We start from the raw sequence: 6,287 nt of genomic DNA on the forward strand, positions 1-6,287 counted from the left end.
CTTAATTTTTCGCTTCTCCCTTTGTTTAATTTTTCTTATTTATTTATTTATTTGAATTCTCTTGAATTTTTGTGACCATTGTGGAGCACAAACAATGACAATTGCCGTAAAAAAAGTTAAAAGACTTCGAAATATTGAGGTTAAAAAAATGAGAGGAATATCCATAGATCTGTTCGTGATGTTTTGCATTGCATCTCCATTGCAGACAGCTTGGTAGTCTTCAGTTTTGCTACGTGAACAAAATTAAACCACATAAGTGCAAGAAAATCTACTATATGGTTTAAAATAACATTCAAAATGGATCTCAACCACATATACTATATTTTGAGCAATACTATATTTATTTAAACTCTTACTAACAATCGCATTGAGCCTCTTGCATTTTTAGTAAGATTGTCAGTATACATAAAATTATTCTTATACTTTTCATACATTTTTTGTGTTTTAATTTTGTACCATTACCATTTCTGTTTTGCTAGGTAAGGGTTTGGGGGTTTAGTCTTAGCAATTGCATGCATTATAATTGCACAGCGGCAAAGCAAAATTTCACTTGGTCAAATATAAAATTTCGTTGAGAGCACCATTCTTGGATTCTCCCAATTCCATGAAAGAAGCAAGGGTTAATTACACCAATACCTCTCAATTATTAGTTAATATTATTTTATTTTTTATTTATAAATTCATATATATTGATTTTGTCTAACTATGAAAATCATACAAATACACTCTTTTTGAAATTGGTCTAGGGTAAAAGTAATATATTTTTAAAGTTGAGAAAGTCAATGCGGGAGTTTATAAATGAGAAGGCAAAGTGATATTCACTGATAATTAATGGGTCTTTCATGTAATTAATCCAAAAAACAACTCCATATGGAAGTGGCATAACCGAAGCCAATAGAAAGAACAAAGAGATTGAAACAAGCACCTGTTACTATGCTCCTCTCTAATTTGGTAGAATATCCTAAACCCCACTCTCATCAATTCACATATATAGAGAGTATATAAATGTTGAAACACACAACACAAGACAATCAAATCAAAAAAGTGCTTCTTCCATAATATTCTCACCTACTTCAACAACATTGAAAGCAAAATGTAAGAAAGAAAAATATGGTGAGGAAGAGAAAAGTAGAGGAAGGGGAAGAAGAGAAAGAAAACATTGATGGAAATGGAAACATGGGTTGGGATCAGCTGATGAACATTGAGGCTGCTGCACTTGTTGGTGGGGCCCAGAGAGCTCGCAAACGCTACGTCGGTGTGCAGCAGAGGCCATCAGGGCGGTGGGTGGCGGAGATCAAAGACACCATTCAAAAGATTTGGGTATGGTTGGGAAAACTCAACGCCGCTTAGGAAGCAGCAAGGGCCTACGATGAGGCGGCTTGCTTGCTTCATGGATCCAACACTCGTACCAATTTTTGGCCTTGTTTGCCATCTTCCAATTCCTCTCCTGCTCTCCCCTCAAAAATCGCAAACCTTCTTCTCCACAGGCTCAAAGCTCGAAACAATGCTAGTAGTAGTGCTTCTTTAACTTTCGATTCTTGTTCTGCACACGCTAACCAAATATTACAAAGTCAGGAAGACAAGCAATTTGATAATTTCTTCGACAACATGCCCAATATTAGTACTACTACTACTACTGCTGCTGCTGCTACTACTACTAATTCCATAAATGAAGAAAGTGAAATTAACAATTCTAGTATCAACACCACTACTACTACTAGTGATAGTTGCTTGATCAATGCAAGCATTGAATCAAACGAATTCGAGGTACCGGGAGGTAATAAATGTACTGGTATTGATCATTATCAACAAGCGAGTGTTGATGATTGCGAAATGGGCGAAATGGGAGGAGAAGACATTGATGTTGGGATCGTGAATTTTCATTTTGTGGATGATGTTATATCCTCTTGTTTCTATTATTCGCCATTTGAGATCACAGAAGAGTTGGTGGAGAAGCAGGAGAGTTATGGTGGGGAAAAGGAGGAGCCATATGTGCTAACCAAAGCCATGAAGAGGATTGAAAAATCTAGAAATCCCCTAGATGTTGATTTGTGATTATGTATCAATTTTAAGCAGAATATAACAATCCCAATCAAACAATCAAACAATCAAGACAAAGAGACACAACGATTTAACGTGGAAAAAACCACAATTGGACACCTCCAACTGTGATCAAAAAACCACGGGCAACAGCCACAAGAACAATCCACTAAGAAGAATTAAAGGAATTACACAGGTATACTCTCAATTACCTAGCGAATCCACAACGCCTAATTGAACCAACCTCTATGTGCCTCTTCCAACCCCATCTTCACCACGGAATTGTCTTTCTGATGAGCCACTCCGGATTCCACCAAAGCTTCAGGCTCGAATTCTTCAGAATCCACAACTGAAGAATAACTCTCTCTTTTGTGTATAGCAAACAAACCTTTGATGTACTCTCTTTAGATCATGAGTTGAAAACTCAATAAAAACATCAAAGAAAACTCCCAAAGTATCACCAGATATAAACCCTAGAAACCAAAAAGAAGATCTGGAGAAGTTATCCTAAAATCTGACCCAACACGCGAATTTATAGAATCTGTCCCGCGATCTCCGCTCGAGCTCAACACAGCCCGCTCGAGCGGACTGACCAAAAACTGCGTGCGAATAAACTGAGATGCGCTCGAGCGTAGGAGCATCCGCTCGAGCGTAAAATCACACATTCCAGTATTTTTACAGGCGACTGCAGAGAAGCTGAGAGCTTCCAATCCCCGCTCGAGCGTCACTTTCCCCGCTCGAGCGGGAAGGCCAAAAATGGAAAAACTGGAAAAAAAAATAACATGCTCGGACAGGCAACTTTGAATGCATTTTTGCATTTTGCTTCGGGGGCGCTGCCCCTCGACCCCGCCGTGGCGCTGCCCCGGACCCGCCAAGGGGCGCTGCCCCCTGGACCCCCGCGAGCTGACCGGGCAGCTCGATCCCCGTCATAATCAGCGAAGTGACAATCTTGAAAGCTTTATCATCACAAACTTCTCTGAAATGCTTGATTCGGGTTGGATTCGCATCTAACAACTCGTAGCCTCACTGAAATAAAAATGCGAATAAAATTACAACTTTAAGGAGTTTTGTCAAACGGGATTGCCAAGAAATAAAACCTAACAAGGATAAAGTATGAGCGTAAATTCTCAGCCTCTCTTTATGCATTCAGTGGGATATCAAAGTGTTTCAAACTCGAACTTGGATCAGAAACTGGAGAGAGGGGTGAAGTTGTCCAAACTTGGACATGAAAGTAGCGACAATGATCAAGATCAAGAGTGAAAGAATAAGGAAAAAAATGGAGGTGATTCGCGAGTGGTAGTACAAGAAGAGGAGGGAAGCCAACAGAATTCAACCGAAATAGGTCCTTCTTCTTCTTCTTCTTCAAGTAAGGAAGGAGGAGAATGGTCACTATGGAGCTCTCTTGATCTCCCCCCTATTGCTATGTTATTTAGTGGATAAAATGGGGTAGTCCTAATTAGTTGTTTTTCCCATTAGTTCTTTGACAATTTTTATGGCATCCTAGGTGTGACTTGCTGATTTGCATCAAGCAACAAATGAGATGTAATTTTAATTTTCATACCGAATATTTTTTAATATATTAGTGATGACGTCAAAAACAATAATAAATTCTGATTATAGTGACTATAATTCAATTTCCAATGTACATCATCTTTCAAAACTGGCTTGTAAGGGAGCGTACCCAAGAAACTTATATTTATATGGACAAGCCAACTGTTAATTGAGGATTGTAGCATAACCTATGCAAGTATGGGATTCCGTGGGTTGTGGCTTTGCGGTTAGAGCCTATAAACTAGATTATAATACCTGCTAGGGGAGTGAAGCGCTACCATTGGGTCAATGTCAATAGAGTAGCTTGTTGTGAACATCAATTACATAACATAGTGGCTTGTTATGATCCCACATAATTATTCTTCACTATTTATTCCGCATATGCATAATTATTTTGCCTATTGAGATATAACAACTTATTCCAAGATAACTTTTTACAATTAAAAAATGTCCTCCTAGTCTAGCAAAACAAGATATCCTAACTCTTCTTGCCAGTTCAATGGAGGGTGCATGATCAGTAATAAATAAAAGAATGGGAAATTTGAAAAATGTACCTTTCACTAATAGCACAAACAAGGTCTGGTTTTAAGCGACGATCTACAAATTCCTCAAATCTCTGCACCTTTTCCTGTCAGATACCGTCCATTTCTGTCCAACAGCAGGATAAATTCAAATAAAAAAATCTTAAGCATACTTGTACCAAGTTTTGAAACCTTGAAAGAGATTCAATGTTGAAGCAGTAATGCTCCAATGGGTTTTGTCTTATGCCATTTATCACAGAGTTAATTGCATCAAGACTCTTTAACTATTAGTTGATCCCTTCAACTATAAAAACGAATCACTTCCATGGTTCCACACTCCAGAAGGGGGCGTTTTTACGGTTTTCAAACTTACGAATTTATATATGAGGGGTAGAGTGATATTCACAAATAGTTGAAGAGTCTTGGTATTATTAACCTATAATTAACCCTTTATCATAAATCATGTCTATTGATATGAATGCATACACAGACATGTTTCTTTTTAAGTATATTATATACATGTCACGGGGTAGAATTTAATCTACATCTCTACTTCATAGTGATAAAACAAAACACTGCATGTCATATATGGATATATTTTCTTATCACTATGCAATTTTTGAAGTTCATGCTATCCATAGCAAGGACCAAAGGCTGACAAGTTCAAAAACTTGGAAACCCAATTCCCAAATTGATCATTGTACACCTTCTTCTCTAACCCAATTCTCAGTTCAAGTTCGCGATTGATTACACAAGAATTTCAAAGTGAATAGGAACAAACAAAAACAAAAAAAAAAAAAGGTCGAACGAAGTTCAACTTAGCCCCATGTCTCTCAGGCATTTTATTGAACATCATAAATGCACAACTTACAATTCGTTGCAATGATTTGAACTAAAAAGTTCAAATGCATTCCATTTTGTTTTAACTAATCAATCAAAACCCAATTATTAGTCGTCCCATAAAGAAATACAAAAAGAAGAAGAAAAACAAAGCACAAGAAATAAAGCTGCGTTCATCATTTTTTTTTTCTTCCTGTATGGTTTCTTAGCAACTGGTTGAAATTACACGAGACCATAAAATCCAATGCGTTTTAGTAATTGCCCAGAAGCGATTGAAGTTAATTTTGAGCTTATTGTTTGGGGCCCAAAGCAGTTTGTTTGTGGGCTTCAGGCCAGGGCTGACTCTTTTTTTATCTCTTCTCTCTCTTTCATTGCTCAATAAAAATAAAATTTCAGTGTAATGGTATACTGATGATATAGTATCACCAACACATAGCCTTCATTTGGCATGTACCTCTTTTGGGCTTTTTGGGTAAGTAGTCACAAAAAAAAAAAACAAAACAGGCTAAAAAGTTAATAAGACAAAATGTCACATTTAAACTACAATTATTTTATTTTTTCTCTCACAAAAGTCAAGAAAGTCAAAAAGCTTATTCTAAATTAAACTTTTTAGTCCCAGGTTAAAATAGCCAAAAAGCCAAAAAAACCAAACTATATCCCAAACAAAGCCTAATAAATTCTATAGATGGAGTGTGAAACCCTACTTTTTTAAGTGTCACATATGCATAGGAGGGTAAATGGTAAAGATATTATTGGACAATGATACTAATAATGTGATATTTGCATTAAAAATAATTCACAAAAAGGTAAGTGATCTAACACTTTTAGTGACTACTAACATCTTAAGTGATCCAACACCAGTAGTGGAGCTATTTGTTTGGTGGGACTGAGGTAAGGAATTTCATGTCTTACATACCAACGAGTCTATTGTTTAGTTTAAAAGTTGAAAGTCGAATTAATAGTTTGATTAGATTATTAATCACTCATATATATGACAATTCTATCTTAAAGGGGGTGTGATATAAAAAGGTTAGCTTGTGAGTTGACCAAATTAGCCCTAAAGATTGGACAACTTTATTAGATGATGTTCAATAAATTTCTCACAAAGCAAAAATGGGTGCTTTAATAATAAAAGACGCAGATATTCAAAAAATTACTCATTTATTTGTCTTATTTATTATTTTATTTTTATAGTATTTATTGATATATATATATATATATATTTCATTTATTATATGATACTTTCATAGTTACTTTTAAAGAACACTAATTGTTATGGTTATAGTTACTAAAGATTAAAATAGTTAATAATAAGTTGTACACAAGAAAAAGGGG

At 36.0% G+C, this 6,287-nt stretch overlaps 1 long non-coding RNA gene and 1 pseudogene across 1 annotated transcript; one reads left to right on the forward strand and one right to left on the reverse strand.

The window, feature by feature from the left end:
- Positions 1-1,037: 1,037 nt before the first annotated feature.
- Positions 1,038-5,142, reverse strand: LOC145823447 (uncharacterized). Its single transcript, XR_014365739.1, has 2 exons — positions 4,146-5,142; positions 1,038-1,543 (listed from the first exon to the last, which is right to left on the reverse strand). It is a non-coding gene; the product is annotated as an uncharacterized LOC145823447 (long non-coding RNA).
- On the forward strand, positions 1,609-3,480 carry LOC145823236 (uncharacterized; annotated as a pseudogene).
- Positions 5,143-6,287: the final 1,145 nt, after the last annotated feature.

Source organism: Camellia sinensis, chromosome 4, assembly GCF_055761805.1.
Source record: "Camellia sinensis isolate YWXY chromosome 4, ASM5576180v1, whole genome shotgun sequence".
NCBI classification, from domain to species: domain Eukaryota; kingdom Viridiplantae; phylum Streptophyta; class Magnoliopsida; order Ericales; family Theaceae; genus Camellia; species Camellia sinensis.